Consider the following 19806-nt stretch of genomic DNA (forward strand, 5'->3'; position numbering starts at 1 on the left):
TAATGCGCATGTGCGAAAAGTCTCCGTTTTCAGAGGAACTGCATATTGCACGTTTACATGACAACGGAGACGCTGCCATTTCCAAAACGTTGCACTCTGGAACCCGTTTTCAAATCGTTGCGTTTTCAGGCACCCAAAACGCCGCTGTCGTGTAAACGATCGGCCAAAATGCAACTAAAGTTTACTGTTTTCAGTTGAAATCGTTGTCGTCTAAATGGGGCCTGAGAAGCTAAGGACACTATCTGCAGACGGCCTGTCACTCAAAGCAGCCTCACCCTCTATTATGCTTTACTTTAAGCCTTAATAAAATACAGGGGAGTTATTTAAAAATTCACCCTCCATACAGTTGTCATGGATGTTAAAATTAGCAAAAGAAAAATAAAATGAAACATTGGCAAGCTCTTTGTAAAGATTTATGTCTTATGTGGGAAACGACAGGCTTAGAGCTGAGTACTACAGAACCTGTAGGGAAGTCAGGCATGGCGAGACAGTCTAACACATTGTTGATACTAAGAGAAACATATCATTGCCAGCATTGTTTCCTTAATTTTGAATTTAAAAATTAAACTGATGACCATTGCAGCTGCTGGGAAAAAAAAAGACTACACTTAATTCTATTGTTTAGGAGACAGCAGCAGAACTAACTATCAGAGGATGAGCCAATTTACTCATACCTTTAGGCTTAGCCTAGGGTGCAGTGCAGCATACAAAACTCTCTCACCCCAATCTGAGTACCATCTTGTCTGCTGCTGATGTCAACAAGCCCATGACACTATCTGAACCCTCGAAAGCATGATGGATGGTTTTCAGAGGGTGAAATTGGCCACGGAGGGCCATGTCTTTCAGGGTGGCTCACTCTCCGGCTGCCTTTTTCTACGCTTACCAACCTTGGAAGTGTCTCACAAAACCCACTCGTGCCCAGCCTGTTATGACTCCCTGTTATTCTAAAGTTTGACCAGTTTTCCATCCAACAAATAACTACAGAACTCCCTGAGAAAAAGCAGGCATGACATTTCCCACAGCATTATGTCACAATTGCTTTGGCTTCTATGATTTGTAAATCCAGCAGCAGATTTCCCACATCAGCTGTACAGGGCTGAGCAGCGCATACTGCACAGCACACTGGTACACTCAGAGCAATTTGAATTTGGAAGCCGGCTGCTGCCCTTATGCAACTTAAAGTGCACTGCTGTGACAGACTATTTATTTTACTTAGAAAAATCACATTGTAGCCTTTTCTTCTCCAGGTTTTCTTCAATCATCCCCCAGTGTGACCTGCTGGATTACAGTGCAGCTGTCTGATACCTCAGCACTCGAACCTGACTGCTGCTCTCCAGCCAACAGGGTCGAAAGTTGAAGAGAAAGGGGTTCAAAATCTTAACTAGACTAGACAAATCTTAACTAGACTAGACAAACTAACTAGTTTGTGCAACACAGTGCTGAAAGAAGTACTCAGATTCTTTACTCAAGTAAGAATAGCAATACCACTGTGTAGAAATACAGTTACAAGTCCTGCATCCAAAATGTTACTCAAGTCAAATTACAAAAGTATTAAAATCTAAATATAGTACAAAAAAGTAAAGTACTTAATATGAGGAATGGCATATTTCAGAATCATGTATATTATAGAATTATCATTATGAATGCATTAATGTGTTTAGCTTGTGAATTCCCCCCCCATGGCTAACACATTCCCATCCCAACTCTTCAAATGTCAGTGGACTTTCAAATGTACACTGAACAAAAATATAAACACAACACTTTTGTTTTTGCTCCCATTTTTAATGAGCTGAACTCAAAGATCTAAAACATTTTCGATACGCACAAAAGACCATTTCCCTCAAATATTGTTCACAAATCTGTCTGAATCTGTGTTAGTGAGCACTTCTCCTTTGCCGAGATAATCCATCCCACCTGACAGGTGTGGCATATCAAGATGCTGATTAGACAGCATGATTATTGCACAGGTGTGACTCGGGCTCCGGTTTCCAAAAAAAATTCGCCCACATGAGTGGTGTGATAAAAAAAATATGATATCCACACGAAACTGCAAAACCTGCTACCAAGTGATATAATACACATGCCAAAGCAGTAGGTGGCAATGCAACTTCTAACGGAAAGGCAATTTTAACCAATCAGAAGTCAGAGTCAATACCGGAATAGGGAAGTGCGGAAAATAAAAACAACCCAATCCACAAAAATAGCGCAACCTAATTCATCAGCAGAGGCGCCTGAACGACCAACTACACGAAAGCAGCGATGGGCCTGCCAACGGAGGTCCGACCCGGCCGGATCCAGAACCTCTGTTGGCAGGCCTGTCGCTGCCTTCATGGTAGTGTAGGTTGGGTAGCTAGCAACAGGAGCAGCCTCCTTCGTTGGTCGAGCAGCTGGATATGCCATCCAAAGAGGGCAGATAGCACGCTCACAAATAAAGTTAGTGTGACATATAGGGTATTTATGTGTATCTGCCCACTCAACTGTGACATTATTTTATGCATATGATATCGATTTTGTATCTTTATAGATTCCATACAGATACCCCCCATTCAATTTAAAGCATAACTGATTTGAGTAAAGGCACGAGAGCAAATCTGGGTATATAAACGGTGAGTCTGCGCTGCGTTCTTCAGTTGGCAGTTACACCTAGAAGCTACTGAAGACCAGTAAAATCACCATTTGTTTTCATTTATTCTTTCAGGTGGGTTAATGTCACCTAAGCACCTTCAGATTTTATCAGTAGTGTACCCTTAACAGATAGTTAAGGGTACACTACAGTTTGTTGTATTAAAGAGCACAAAAGAGAGATCTTGTGTATGTCCTCCATATTAGAATAAGGTTTTGTGCTGATGTGGACATATATGAGGTTTAACTTTATATTGTTAATTGGCAATTAATTTATGGTGCATCTCAGGTGATGTGCGAAGTAACTAGTAATGTGTAATGCATTACTTTTTTTGAGTAACTACCCCAACACTGGTCATGACACCATTATGACAGTGTGATGAATAAATTCTTTGACCTCAAGTAAAGTGGTACCACTTCAAGATATCATGATATCTTAATGACAGATCAAAAATGGTACCACTTTACTTGAGGTCAAAGGATTTATTCATTACATTGTCATAATGGTGTCATGACCAGTGTTAGGCCATTTTGATTTGTCATTAAGTTATCATGATATCTTAAAGACAAATCAAAATGGTACCACTTTACTTTAGGTCAAAGAGTGCATTCATTACACTTTTATAATGGTGTCATGACAGCCAGTTTTGTGCCGTATCCTGCCAGACATCTATCTGACCGAGTGTTAGAATCGGTCTGTAACCTTGGACATCTAATTTTAATAATCATTGTCACCTTGTCATAAACACTGCATTTTTTTGTTAATGTCAAGTTGTTATGACAAGGACATCTTCTGGTAATGTCAAGTTGTCATAATAAGGACATCCCAAACAAATTTAATGTCAACTTGTCATGACAAAAACAAGCTCTGATAATGTCACTTTAATTAATGTCAAGTTGTCATAATCAAGACAACCCAAACAATGTCAACTTGTCATTACAAAATCCGAATGACACATAATGACAGCAGTCATAAACATTTATGACATGTACATAATGTTTATGATAAGTTCATGACAGTGTCATGTCACCCTTATGTACACAGCAAAACCGCCAGTGTTAAATTAACTCAAAGAGTGTTAAATTTAATACCGGAAAAGTGTACATATGCGTCCACTCTTTTAAGTGTTAAATTAACACTTTTGAAAGTGTTAATGTTTTTACACTCATCTAGAGTTATTTCAACACTGTGAGGAGTTGAAAATTAACACTGGCTAACATGTAAGTAGTGTTGATAGTACTCTACACTAGTGTCAGTGTTAGAAACTCAACACTACCAGACTACACTTGACTCTAGACTCACAAGTCAGTCTTTAGACGCTTTGCTTAACTAAAGACTGATGTCTTTCTCCCTGATTTTGTGTTTAGATGGGCGGATACAATTTCAGAGTTTAAAAAAACTCCCTACGTTGCAGAACCAATAGTAAATCCGCAGGGCGGTCCTTCGGTGGCTCGCTGAACTCTTGTGCTCGTAAACATAGTCCGACTGCGTTAAAAGTTTTAAACAAAGTCGCTGTAAGTCCTTCATTTCCACAATCTTGTGGACTGAGCACACGTTTGATAAAACGGAGTTAAATCTCTCGGCATCCATTTTCAAGCTCTCTGTGTGTTTGTTTCCTTGCGGACGAGAAAAGGGGGAGCGCACATTTCCGGGAGGGCGTGTCCTTTTCAAAAATGCAAGAGGCGTTGCTTTGTTGCCGGCCGTTTTCTCCGGTGTGTTAAACACACTTTAGAAAGGAGTGTCCCCAGACTATCAGAAGGCGGAGATCTCTGATTGTCTGGTGGCGAGACTAACTTGACTCTAATAAACACTAATGGGTGTAACAATTGACTGAAATTAAGGTGTAGAATAATTAACTAGAGGGTGTAGATTATGGACCACAAATGCCCCCTCTACAGCCAATGGCACCTAAACTGAACCCACTATCCCACACATCTTAATTACAAAAAAATACAAGGCAACTCTCTTTTAAAAGGCACCACACATTTACCACACATTTAACAGTGAACTGCATGGATTGTTGTCATACATAGTTGCAGTATGGGACAATGTACATTTGGTCATCAATGTCATAGGAAAATTGCCAATCACAAGGTCTGTAGTACACCAGGTCATCTACACGGATTACTCTGAAAACAGCCATTTTCTCCTCAATTCCAAACGCTAAGTGATCATCAAAATAAATGGTAGAGACCTTACAGATTAAAAGATAGGTAATGTCATCTCTAACAATTATACTGTCAATCCTGTTGAACAAAGGCATCTCATTTTCAGCTCCAGAACAGACATACATCCCAACCTGATACTCCGTGCCATAGCTTTTGACCCAGGAGGTGGTGGAAACAGAAGACACATCAAAACTTTCATTCAGAGCCTGACTGCCCTCTAAACTGCTGACCAAGACTTCAGTAATGGGACCAAACTCTAATCTTTTAAAATAAAAGTTCTCAAAATGAAAAGCTAACTGACTTTGATGATTCATAACCAATGTTTTTGCAATGTTTTAAAGTTTTTTACTGACTTTTTTGAAGACGTTATGCTTTCCTTCAAATCTCATGCACCACATGTGTATGAGTGGCCCAATTTTCCTAATACAGCTTGGGTAGTGGATCATTAGGTGATGTTTGGGAATCAAATTGCGCTCTGGAAAGAGAGAAAAAGCATGTGATGATCAAAAATTAGATGTTTTAAATAGGTTGTCATACCATGAGTTACAGTGGGGGAAAAAAAAACAATGTTGACAATTTGTATTAGGAGTAGTAACAAGTTCCAACAGCTATCATTCCTATCAACTAAATCTCCTAGACAGCATTAAGGCCAAGATCTTTGCTGTGGTCATCCAGTTTAAGTCCACTTGACCTGTTTTTTCTCTGTGTATATCCATAATTAAAACTCACAATTCTCTCAGACAGTGAACTCAAGGATATGAAGTTGTTTATCAAATACTGAAATACAAGCTCAAGCTCATACTGAACTACTCCTTCGAGCAGATCGTGCATTATATCTATAGCATAGTTGTCTGAAGTATGAAACAACTGGAGGGTACTGAGTGGACAGGCTCGTTTACCATCAAATGTTGAGGTCAAAGCAGGATTTTGGTGAATGGCACAGAGGTGTTCTGCATGAAGGTCTTTTGAACGAAGAGTTAAACCTGGATGATCTTCACTAAAAACTGACTGCAACTCTCTCTTATCAGTTAAACAAAATCAACAGCAATAATTTGCACTAAATGATTCAAACAAAACCAAAAACGCCATGTAAAGCTAAGTTGTCTCCAGTAACGTGAAACACTGAACCCTCCACAGGCCTGTCTGAAAAGGGCACCTGCATTCCTTCAGTCTCTAAAATCTTCAGATCCTTAACAAGTGGCTTTAGAATGGGATCAAACCCATATTTCTTCAAGTCCTCTGAGTGGAACAGGGCTACAAGATGAATGTTCATTAAAACAGAATTGAGCTTTGGTGGCAAATTTCTCAAAATAAAATATATACATCCAAGTTTGTGCGCTCCCTTTTTTGAGCCTAATGGATTAGCAGTTTCAAAACCGTCATAGTAGAGCTGGATCTGAAGAGCATGTTCTTGTTGGGAAAATAAACTATGATTCCTAAACTAGGAGCCATCACTCACATCTCTTGGAACCCCTCCTAGTGAGGTTTTGCTTTTTGGAAACTGCTACAGAGTTCACTGTTCCTAAACATAGAAGAAAGAGACCCCAGGATGGGTACGTACATAAACTTATCATTGACAGGAACTTGCCTATATGTGCATGTTGTTCTATCTCTGCACATATCAAAACGAACGCCAAGAACATGCTCTACAGGTTCTACTATTTTTCATTTTTCCTCAAAATGTCTGATTCTTTTAGATTCTGTGTTAAGACGATCAAAACAATCCTCAACTTTCTCTAAGGTTTCTCTAGGTGCATCAGAAGACAAACAATTAACAACAGCTTCTTTTGCATGAGCATGTATGTCATTAACTAATTCCTCCATTGAGCCTACTAGACACTGCACAATACTTTCGGGAACACCTGAGGCTTGAACTTGGGCAATAACAGAGCTGCACATGTCCAGTATGTTCCTTTTTTCAATGTGAATGTGTGTAGTGACAGTGACAGGAGGATCCACATTTACTTGCTCCACTGAAGTTCCAGATACAGGCTCAAACTCAAAATTGCTGGCAGGATCTGAATCAACACAGTCTCCATGTGCTCAGGATGAGTGCTGCTTGTAACCACAGTATGGGCAAAAAACAAATGAACATCCAGGGTGGGGCATCGGTGGCTTAGTGGTAGAGCAGGCGCCCCATGTACAAGGCTGTTGCCACAGCGGCCCGGGTTCGACTCCAGCCCGTGGCCCTTTGCTGCATGTCACTCCCTCTCTCTCTCCCCCCTTCACGCTCATCTGTCCTATCAAATAGGGAACTGCCCATTGGTTCGACATCCCATTGTTCCGACCATATTAAACTCATTGTTCCGAAGTCCGTTCCGAAATCATCATGATGCCCTGTGGTTAAGGTCTGGTTAGGTTTAGGCACAAAAACCACTTGGTTAGGGTCAGGAAAAGATCATGGTGTGGGTTAAAATGAAAAAGAAAGTGACAAACACATAAGCCGTGAGCCTGCTCCGCCTCAAGCCGGTCGCGGCGCACCATACGCCCGCCGCGAGCCGTTCAGCACCGCGGACAGTCGGACTAATGGGATGTCGAACCAATGGGCTGTCGAACCAATGACATGGACCCATCAAATAAAGGCTTAAAAATGCCCGAAAAAATATCTTTAAAAAAAAAAAAGAACATCCAGGCTCCCCACAGTTCAAACGCCAAGACCGTCCGGGGTACAATCCATGCTGAAACTTTAAATGTCTAAATAACACTGAAGAACTTGTGTGGTGTTCCTTGCAAATGTAACGTGTGAACATATTACCGGTCAACTATGTTACCAGTCAACGATCTCTCTCTCTCTTCAAACGGCACTGTGAAGAAGCCTTGCTCTGATTTCCTTGACCAGGGACTCTCCTTCACGTTGCCAATATTGATGCCTTGAGGAGCTCGTCAAAGGCAGCAACTCCGGTCTGCGTAATGCAGGGAAGAGCCTTCTGGTCCAGGATGATGTAGAAATCCTGGATGCTGTTGCTTCTTTCTCCGACACACAGGAGAAAGGGCTGAGCTCTCCATGCTTCTCCCCACCTGAGAGAGTGAGAAATTAATCACATGAAATAATATTTGGAATTTGGTGCAGAGTACCAGCACTGCTGCCTAGAATTAAGAGAAAATGTTTAACTCAAGTGCACAATTATTTTTTTCATGAGCACAATTTTTAGCTGCGACCAGCAGCTCTATAGGTTACTCTGGCAGTTGGTAGGTCCACAAAGCTTTGTGAATAACTCAAATGACCAAAAATGCTAAAAATGTGGATACTGCAACTAGAGATCATGAGTAACTATGCCAGAAAGAATGACCATGATTTGTCCATAAAAGGCACTACAGTAGCAAATTTGGTCGCAGCCATTATGAATTTGTGCTTGTTACGAAGACAGCTGCTCCTGTGTTGAAACACCATGCCTGTCTGGAGAGGGATTTTATTTTATTTTTTAAATCTGCATCAGCCCCTTGCCATCTTGGCCTTTGAAAACCTCATTAGTTGATGTCTTGAGTGAAATAAGAGTTCTAAGAACATACCTTCATGAACTTGGAGGCAAGAGGTGAAGAAGCAAAAGGATGGCAGCCACATCATGGTCCCACACTACAGAATGAGAATTGACATACAATTACTTTCACTTTCTAAGGCCATACCTTTTTTTTCCCCCCATGTATTTTCCAAATCACACAATGGGTTTTTGGTTGAGTTTGGAAAATGGTCATGCATGTTTGATTTGTAGGAGGTGCCAAAACATGAAATAACCTGGTCCAATGATGTTGTTAAAGGAGCTAAGTCTACTACTAGCTACTGAGGTATTTGACCAGGGTTGACGCGCCTGTTGCTGGACACGCTACGCTACCTTCGTTAACCAAATGCTTAATCAGAGTCCATGAAGCTTCTTGAGTTGCATCACCGTAACATTTATTCCACAAGTGCATGGCAAAGTCCATCTGTTACATACACATTAACGTTCAGTCCAAAACAAACAAACAAAACCGTAGCGTGCCGCACCATTGCGGTCAAAAACCATTTGCCCTTCCGGGCCAAACACCTGATGACCATAGTGAGGTCACATCCTAAATACCTGAACTCACCAGGTGACAGTACAGTGCCCCCCAATGCCGACACAGTGAATTACACAGTTAAAACAAACCTCCCAATAACATATTTGGCTCCTATAGATGTATCGTGACTTCACATGGAATACAGTGTACACTTAAAGGCATGGGAAATATACTGTCTCCAATTTACACTTACCACCATCATCAGACTCCTGTTCTGCAGACAAAAGTAGCTCATCCACACGTGCACTTTGAGGTAGATTGTTGCAATCTGCGATGACCCTTGGTTTGAAGAATGTTGGCCATTTTGTAAGGAATTTACCAGACACTTCCTCACCAAAGAGCATTGTGAAGTCTTGGTCAATCTGAAACACAAAACATTAAAATTAGACACATTAGAGAGCAAACAAATAAAGTAACCACAAAGCCATCAACAATTAATTTTCAATCAATCAATGCAAGGGATGTCTTACCAAGCCAGATGTATCAAGGAATCTTGGAAAAATGTCGAGGACAGTGGAAGCTGTGGCCGGGTCTTGAACCACCTTTTGTCTGTGCTGAAATGTTGCCTTCATTTTGTCTTGGACAAGGGCCACGTCACTTGAGTGCCTCATCCCCGACATAGCTTCCTTGCATTCATCGCCCATCAACTGCCTCACAGTGGAATGCATGTTGTGAGGAGTCTTGGGGCCATCTTGGAAAGTGGACTTGGATTTCTTGATCTCTTGAGCAGTGTTGCGCTAAACAGTTTTCCATGCCAGGTAACCGGAACCACTCTGGTGATCATAGAAATGTTCCTGATGATAAAAGAAAAAAAGGTTAATCTGTAACCAGTTTAAAAGGACAGTGCACCCAAAGATGAAAATTCAGCCATTATCTACTCACCCATATACCGAGGGAGGCTCAGGTGAAGTTTTAGAGTCCTCACATCTCTTGCGGAGATCCAAGGGGAGAGTGGGTAGCAACACAACTCCACCTAATGCAGATTGGGCGGCCTAGATTAAAATGTCCAAAAAACACATAATTGAAACCACAAAATATCTCCATACTGCTCGTCCATAGTGATCCAAGTGTCCTGAAGCCCCGACATAAAAAGTTGTTTGGAAAAACGTCATTTGAACTCTGTTTTTAGCCTCATTGTAGCCTGTAGCTCTAACAGCTTCTCTGTGCACCGTGCTCACCGTGCGTGTGTGCGCTTGTGTGAGACCGCGAGACATGGGCACTGCTTTCATGTGTGTTCACGTGCTTTCGATGGTCGCGCGCACATGTGAGCACGACTTTTTATGTCGGGGCTTCAGGACACTTGGATCACTACGGACGAGCAGTATGGAGATACTTTGTGGTTTCAATGATGTGTTTCTGGACGTTTGAATCTGGGGCGCTGTCAGCCTCCATTAGGTGGAGTTGTGTTGCTACCCCCTCTCCCCTTGGATCCCCAGAAGTGTTGTGAGGACTCTAAAACTTCACCTGAGCCTCCGTCAGCAAATGGGTGAGTAGATAATGGCTAAATTTTCATTTTTGGGTGCACTATCCCTTTAAGCATTCAATCCAAATAACCTTCAGTTAGCCTAGTGTGACAGTGCCCCTTTAATGATAACTTACATCTCTTGCAACTTTGCCATCAGGAGGTCCTTCAACCAGCTGTCTTTTCCAAGCTGTGGTAGATTCAAGGATTATTGTTGAGTTTGAACCTGAAGATGATCCTTGGGATGCACGTGATCGTGACAGCTCTGAGAAAGATGACCCCTCTGAAGATGCTTCCTCAGCACTGTTGCCTAAGAACACAAACACAGTCTTGTATTGTAAAATTCAGTTAAGATTACCAGTTCTGACCTATGTACAAAGTTTTACAACTTTTTTCATAGAGTAAAGAAGAATTCCTTCAGTTTCAAGAGGGTCAGTGCTCTGGTCCTAATCATTACATTAAACAATGTTGAAATAAATACAAGCCAGTAATTTCTTACCATTGCACTCTTCTGCCTTGAAAGACACCGACACCCCGGTTGACTTCAAAAGTTCATCAAATATATCCGAATCCACTTTGAATCCTGCAGAATCCTTCAGGATCAAGGGAGTGCAACCTGCTAAGCTTTTCGGCCTTTCGTTTTGATGTTGTTTAACATGTTGGTTATGTATGGAGCTCTATATTTATTCAAGAGAGTGGTGTGTGTGTGTATGTGTGTGTGTGTATGTGTGTGTATGTATGTATGTATGTATGTATGTACATATATATCTATCTATATATATATATATATGTATATACCACATTTATGTCCACATATAAATTTAGGTATGATGCAAGCTAGCGACAATAGGCATAAATGGAAAAAAATGTCCAATCCAATGTGACTACGCGTAACATTTAATGCGTTTTTTGCGAACACATGCATAAATGCACACATGAAGATAATAGAACATTTTTGACGTGCCCAAACTACATCACGCGTAACAAGAAGATGCATACTGTACTTACAGCGTGTGCACGTCCGTCTGTCACCATTGGAGAAATGTTGTTAAGTGTCCACACACACGCGCGTTCGCACTTGTTGATTCTACGCAACCGGAAGTTTCTCTGCATCGCGCACACCAGTCCACGTGCATGAACGCCTCACGTAGTTTTCTTTTTCATTTTATTATATAGTCATTGAATTATAGTTGACCGGGAAAGATGATTGAAGAGTCATTGAACTATAGTTGACCGGGAAAGATGATTGAAAAATCATCAAACTATAGTTGACCGGGGGATCATCGCATTGTGGGGAGACCAGCTATCAGACTGCACATCATTTTTTGAATCAGGTAAGCATGCATTTATCTAATCTTTGTACCCAAATGATGATTGTAAACTTTTAAAGTCATAGTTTTATATAGTGCAACATTATATAGCCTACAATTAGCCAATTTGCGTGCTGTCAGAACTTCTATTTAACATTACTTAGCCTAAGTTAATATACTGTATTGCGAGTTAGCTAACGTTAGCTGTCAAATTGTTGTACCGTTAGTAGGACGTTCATTCAAACGCTCCATAAACACTCTGAGGTTATTAAATAAGCCTTTACCAGTTTATTTCGTAATATTGTTATCTACAAATAAATACAAGGTGAAAATATTGATACCTATGTATGCATAACCTAGCGTTAGCATTAGCGGTAGTGTTAGCTCTCAAACGTAGCCTTTGTGAACTGTAGATGAGAGGACAATGTTAGCTTGGATCAGCGATCAAGGATGCACACAGTCCCTTTTATCGATCAAAGCAATCATATCAGTTTGTAGCTCTTTTATTAATTACAGAGCCATCAGAATGCATTCGCTAACTGCGTTAACAGAGCATTGTACGCTAGCGACCGTGACAGCTGTGGATTGTGCTTGGATACAGTCGGCATAATTATTACTATAACTTAAAGTCATATTACATGCACAGTATTCAGTCACAACAGATCCACTCAGACACATATGTCACACTGGTGAAAAGCATAGTTTATTTTTAATTGTGGCTTATTTTTGTGCAGTGTTTAATGTTGTTTAAGTGCACACAGCAGTTTATTCATGCATTTTGTTATTGTAGACGAGCTGTGTAGTTTCATTTATTTTACCTGTAAAACTGAGTTTTGAGAGCTTAAAAAACTAGTTTTGCCTGTAACGTTATGTGTCTGGCTTTCACCATTTTACCTTGTGGGATACACTAAGCTTGTCCTTTTTTCATGTTAGGCATGTTGTGAAGATAGAAAGCCAAAAACAACGTTTTGCTCGCTTTGTGGACTCAGTCAAACAGGTATGTGTATGCTGTACTCCCATTATCACATTCAGTAAATGTATTTTTCACTTCTGGTTTATTGTGTTAAGTGATTGTGTTTCATTACATGATATATGCATTTTATTTTTGATGAGTGTGTTTCAATTGTTGACAAACACAGAGTAAGATGTTTTATTTTACATTTCATGCTGTTAATATAAGTTCAATAATGTAATTGACTGTCACATAACTACAGGCAAAAATTTGTGGCATTTGTTTATTCATATTTTATTGTACTTTCTGTCATTTACATGTTCTTGAGTTAGTCTCAAGTTTAAAATCAGGAGCAGGAGAAAGAGAATGACAGCTGTCGCCAGCGGACGGGCCTTGACTGCCAGACTAAGTGAAAATCCGAGGGCTCGACATTGAACACAGGCAGAGTTTATACTCTGCCCCCATCGTGTGAGTAGTGATCCCTGGCTGTGGGAAGTTATTGTGAATGTGTGTAAAAGTACAGTGACTTAAGTCTTTTTCCCCCCACATGACAGCGTACGAGGCAGACGCCCGAGGACGGTGTGACAGCAGTGGTGCCAAGCGTCGAGAGTGGTGTTGATCCAAGGGCTCAACAGGGAACACGGGCAGAGTTGATACTCTGCCCCATTGTGTGAGTAACGATCCTAGGACGCAAGTGAAGTGGTGTGCATGTATTGGGTGTAAAAGTGCAGTGACTGCCATCTTGTTTCCCGGACAGCTTCAGAGTCTGCGCCCGGCAGAGGACAGTGCGCAAGTCAAAGAACAGCGTGGTCGTGGAGGATCAGTGTTGCCAAGCCACCACAAGAACGGACCCACGAAACTGATACTGAAATATTAATTTAGGGTGCAAACTGATGTTGAATCAACATCAGAGTTCAACATTGATAATTTAATGTTGATATAACATTGTTTCAATGACTCTTTGCTATCTGGGTCTATACAGACATATAATTATATATTGTTTTATTATTATTATAAGTATTATTAGATGTAGGCTGTAGGCCGATATTTTGTGCGACATTTCCGGTCGTTAAATCGTTAAAGAATAAATCACCTGGAAAGCTGGCAATGCTCCACATAATTTAAAAGGTAACGGTCCGTGCAGCTGCAGACGGGTGCGGCTGGATGATTGATGTGTACATGCTATGGCTTAATAATCAACTCAGTCAATAAAAACAACCCGTCCTGTGTTAGGAGTGTATGTCAATAAAAACAACCCGTCCTGTGTTAGGAGTGTATGTCGCTGACAGACAGAAATAAATTAAAAAAAAAATATAGAAAAGCAGCGTACACCTCACATATTTATTTCTCACAGTTGCGCACACGTTTGGCTGGCATGCAGAAGCACCGTCTGTGTGTCTGTGTGTCGAGGGTGCGAGCGGCAGCTTCAGCTGCGCAGGTAGAGAGGCTGTGTAGCCCGGTGTGTTTTTTCGCTGATTCGGTTCTGCAGGTTCTCTGCTGGTACACTGGAGACGGGGATCAAGCAGTTTGTCTCACTCGGGATAGATTGTGCTTTTTTGGTTCAGTTTTTGATTGACGTGTGATTTATTCGTGTTTAGAGGGAATTATTTTTACCAGCAATTACTGGATAACGGAAACGTGGGCACAGTTATCTATAAAATACACAGACTAACTAACTAACTAACTAACTGACTGATTGACTAACATAACTGTTGCAAGAACGCAACAGCTACATTATTACCCAAAATATATTAGCTTAACGTTACCTTCCAGAGGATCGCCGCTGCGTGACTGGAGGGCTTTCCCTGTCCAATGACACAGGAACAAAGTTCTGGCCATTTCGATCGTGCCGGCTGATGTAGTAAGGACCCAGGCAGAGTGGAGGTCGGCTTTGCTTTGACTGGGCAGTACATCAGCTTTAATGAATACCAGGTCATCTAAGTTGTACAGCAGTACCTGGCCGACTTTACCACTATGGACGTACTGGTACGCTTCTGTGCTCTTGTAGTTTTGCATATCTACACCAAGAGACAACACAAAATAATTAAACATGTCATTGTATCTTATTTCAGGCCACTTCTTCATGTCCTTCTCCCAGTCGGTTAGCGTCTGAGGACGTGGTACCAACCTCCCATCTTGGGTTCTTAAAGTTTCTTTACAGTGTACCCACGACATTGTTGAACAAAATTAGCTTGCACCATTAGCTCTGGTAAGGGAAAGCGGCTGACCGGAAGTTACGCACAAAAACACGCAAGTTGAACACTATTTACTTCCGTGTTTGAAAATAAGGTGAATATAGAGTGTATTATTGGCTTGATGGCACCATCCACTGGATGAAAATGGAACACAGAAATAGAATGAAATGGAAAAGGAAACTACGTGAGGCGTTCATGCATGCGGACTGGTGCGCGCGATGCAGATAAACTTCCGGTTGCGTAGTATCAAAAAATGTGAACGCGCATGTAACATTTCTCCAACAGTGACAGATGGACGTGCACATGCTGTAAGTACAGTACGCATCTTCTTGTTACGCGTGAAATACAATCCGCACATAACAATGCACATGCGCACGCACGCGTACCAAAATTTCCTATGTTAATCACGCATGCACACACAAGTTGCTGCGCGTGTGGGCATGATATACAGCTGATTAAAAATCGTAAGTACCATCGCTGTGTGGGCATGAACTGAGTTATTTTGCACTGTTATTTTGGAGACCCCCACAAAGCTCAGTTTATAGTTCGTAACTAGTTATAGTTAGCAAAAGTATTTTAAAATAAACTTTATTTCAACAGACAGATCTTTCAGCAATGTTTTGGACAACTGACTGCTTAGCCTTTACCTTTTTAACCTTAATTTAAAATACTCAATAACTGAAGCAAAGCCTTTTTTTTTTTTTTCTTAAACCTTGAAATCTGTCCACAAGAGTTTATGCAATGGACTTGTGCTATTGACGTGAGCAGTAAATAATATGTGAACATAATACGTCTGCACCATAGACTGTATAGATGGACATCAAAGCCAAAACATCTCAAATTTTCCCCAAAGATGGTTTTTGTCATTTCAGGTAGTTCTTATCATGATAATGTGGAGAGAGGTCCAAATAATACAGTACATTCTTTGTAAACCAGAAACTACTAATCTTGATCACACCTGCTCCTTGAGAATCAGCTGCCCTCTTAGTCCGCTGCTCCTCTCTCACCCACTCCAGGGCTGTACATTTACTTTTTTAGCCCATAGCACTGGTTCTACAGAGGGTGATAATTTTGTAGCACAGGCCAGAAAGTTTGTAGCACAAGTAAAAAATATCCATTACCACCTCTACAAATCACAAGTAATGCGGTTCATAATTTAAACACACTGGTAAAGGATATCAATGCATACCATGCACACAATAAATATAACATTTATAAGTAATAAAAAATAATAAAAGCATCTTTATTTTTATAAAAATGTTTTCAGTTTTCCACTCCGCATTGAATTTGTATTGTGCAATTATAAACGGCACTGTGCACACAGTCAATGGAGCGGGGCCTGTGTTGCGTTCAGGCGTTGTCACGTAAATAACAAATTCCAGCACTTAATTGGCCGTAGCGCAACATAGCAGCATGTCAAGCGGGCCGAACCCAAACTGAATCCGAGCATATTTTTTTGATTTTTTTCCAGCATTGTCACCTGCTCATTTCACACAAGTCACCTAAATTGACATGAAAAAAGCGAGAGTCGCGGAAAAGCGAGCTGTTCCCTGATGTTTTCTCTTTCGTTTTTGTCGGTATATCTTTATTTTGCGGAATTGGCACATCTTTTTTCTCTCCAAGTGTGTCTTTTTCTCTTTCGTTCTCTTTTTGTTTGGGGTTTTTGTAGAGGGGCTGAAAATACCTCTTCATTTTCACCCCTGTCTTGCTGAAGTGAAGTGATGATGGGAAAGACTAGAGGTAACCGCACATGAATTGTGGGAATTGTAGTTGGATATACAGGATACTACGAATGGTCGTTACCACAGTAGACTACAACTACCATGTAGACTAACGATTTTTTTTTTTTTTTGTAGGATAACAATGAGCCATCGCTCATGTCATGTCAGATTTTATGAGAAAAAAACAGACCACACACACACATAAGCAGCTGTCGCACGCATGCTACTAGGCAAATAAATTCGTACAAACAGCACTGTACAGCCCTGCACCCTAACCCCTATTCCCACACCCCTCTTTGGCGGAGGGGATTTTCCATTGGCGGAGGGCTAAAATGGCTTTGGCGGCCACCAAAATATTTTCTATGCAGGGAAAACCCTGCATGATTGACAGCTGTGACAGCCGCTCTCAAACCCCCGTCAGGCCGCGGAACGGCTGAGGGGGCGTGTTCCATGGGCCGTCATCCCGCCGCCCGGCTCTACTATGCAGACTCTTTCTCCAAATGACGTCACACAAGCAAGATGGCAGCTCTCGGAAATTAGATATTTTGGCTTCACTTTTGTTTAGCGGTAGGAAAGATGCGTCGTCCATATTTATATACAGCCTATGGTCTGCACAGTCTCTGCAATGGAATTCAAAATACTTCAATAAAGAAAACATAAATGCAGCCCTGATTTAAAACTCCAAAGTATTTTGGACATAAACATTCTAATAGTTGCTATAGCCTAATTATGGCCAGATACTTTAAATGCAATTATTTAAACTGAATTGCAATTTTCAGTATTGTTGTGTCTTGTCTGAAATTAATTATGCTGGTGCACCTGATAGCCTATTGTTTGAGACAAATGCTACATATCTGCAACAGCTGGGGTTTGATTCTGGCTGTGGACCTTTGTTGCGTAGTGTTCCCCCCTCCCTCTCCCATCATTTCCTGTCAGCATTATGCGTGCAAATCCTCGGAATGAATTATGACAAATATCTTATTTTTTGCTGGTCCATCATCCAGCAGTTCTTTAGCTCCAACAGCCTCCATGACCCTTAAAAAACTGAAGAGGAACGAAAGGTTTTGTTGGAACGGAGGGAGGAGCTGAGAACTGAGCTGGATCAGCTGTTGGAGTCAGCTGGCACTACAACCCCTGCCCCATCAGCTATTAGTGCTGTCCCTCCTCATCGAAGCAGTAAGTATAACATCGTTGTGGACGGGTCTTTGTGCTTTATTTATTTATTTGTATGTATTAAATTGAAAGTCTCAATCACTTACATGTTACATTAAAAGGTGAAGTCTGTAATCGAGCGTGTCCCCCAATGTTTACAGACCAGTCAAGCGAAAAGTATCTTTAAAAAAATATAAAAACTGACAAACTAAGAGTAAATTTATTGTCTTTCAGAGAAACCAGGAAAGATGACAAGGAAATCCTCCTCCTGCTCTTCCTCCTCCTCCTCCTCCTCCTTGTCTTACTTGTCATCCTCCTCTTCCTCATCCTTGTCCATCCTTGTACTAGGAAAAAGAAGAAGAGGAAGAAGACAAAAAAACCTGTCCAGACACCATTTGGGAAAAGGAGTAAGTTTAGAATACATTCTCCCAGTAAATTATAGTTCAAATACCAAAAAGACATAGAGTGTATAAGCCACAGGTTCATTGCCATCTTTTTTACATAGGATTTCAGTAAAGCTGAGCTCATAAAGTTAAAACTAGAAGCTGAGGCATTAAAAGCAAGCACCTTGCTTTTCAGTTTCTATAGTTACATCATGCTACTTCTGTGCTGCAACAGACTTAGCTAGCACTTCCTGGAAACTTGGTTTGACCTTAATTTACAATCTCAGTGAAGTTTTATTCAGGTATTTTATAAGGAAAAACTGTCATACAGTAATCACTTCTCTGTGTAGAAGAAGGTCCACCTTCGTCTTATCCTCGTTGTACAATAAGGCATAAAATTATGGTGGAAATAATGTTCTCTAATATTCTACAACGTCACAGTGAAAGCTCCACAAAGTAATTACAATTTGTTAACAGTATGGGGCTGCAACATGCTGAGATTACGAATCGTTTAGACTCTTAAATATGTTATAAACAACTCATTAATAATTACTCCTCAGATGGATGTGTTCACTTTTGGATTCTGTTATCTGTGCAGGTGTGACAGTCTATGTATTAAAAGGGAAAGGGTGCCTACAAAGTACGCTAATGTTTAGGGGCCAGGATTTCTTAACTACATCACTGTTTGTAAAAACTTTGTAAGCTGATAATATGTGAAATGCTTTTTGTTCACTTCTGCTGACCTCACATGCCCAATTAAAATCAATTATTGCAGCATTTAGTGACTTTGTTTCAAAGCAGTGTCTAGTGGCAAAGTTATTATGCTGATGTATATGGACCCCATATTAATATAATCAAACAAAAATACGGTGCTGAAGAAAAGATACTTTACAGTTTTACCAATTAAATAAATACTTCTCCTGTTTCATCCTTTTAGTGACAACACCGGATCAAGTAGTGCATCGCTACAAAAGGGTCCTGAAAACATTCCAGAAAACAAGGAGTGTTTCAGAATCCTTGAAAAGGAATGGCGTAGGCAAAACAACATTTGCCCTCACCAACATCATCACAGAGGTATGTAAAAGTTATTGGAAATAAGTTAAAGTAATTGTACTGTTGCTACCACACAGCTTGCTGTCATGTATATTTGAGTGAGCATTCCCCATTATTACAACAATCTTATACTTATAAACTTATAAATATATTTTATTGTCTGCTACCCGTAACAAGTGACAATAAATGAGTTCTAGTATAACAATACAACATAATAATTTTGACATTCAGGACACTAGTTTTCACTTTAAAACTTTCAATCACAGGTGACAATTGCCTCGGACGGGGAGGCCTATATACTGCCTCCACATGCTGCAGGTGCAACCCTGCAGTCCTATGCCAAAACGCTGAAGGCATTTGTCGAAAGCTCCCCAGAAGTGAAGATGAAAATTGATGACATGAAGAAGGCAAACAGGCTGTTGCCTATGAAAAACAAGTTCCATGGTTAATTTATTATGATAGATATTTTTTCATGTTCAGGGTCGGGAACGATTAACTGATACGACCAGATATCCGGTTTGACAAGTGAGAGATATGGCTGTGTCGGTAGCAGCCTCCTCAATCAGTACGAATCAGCCATGAATCCTTAGATGAATCGATTGTAGAGTCATGGATCGGGTATCGCGAGACTAGCAATCGGTTGACTGGCTTTAACAGTTTGCATCTCTAAAACAATGCGAGAGCCGGCGGCTGCCCGCGAAACGATTCTCGCGCATGCTCCGTAGCTGGCATTACGGCGATAATGGATGTAA

The sequence above is a fragment of the Epinephelus moara genome, chromosome 14, assembly GCF_006386435.1.
Source record: "Epinephelus moara isolate mb chromosome 14, YSFRI_EMoa_1.0, whole genome shotgun sequence".
In the NCBI taxonomy this organism is placed as follows: domain Eukaryota; kingdom Metazoa; phylum Chordata; class Actinopteri; order Perciformes; family Serranidae; genus Epinephelus; species Epinephelus moara.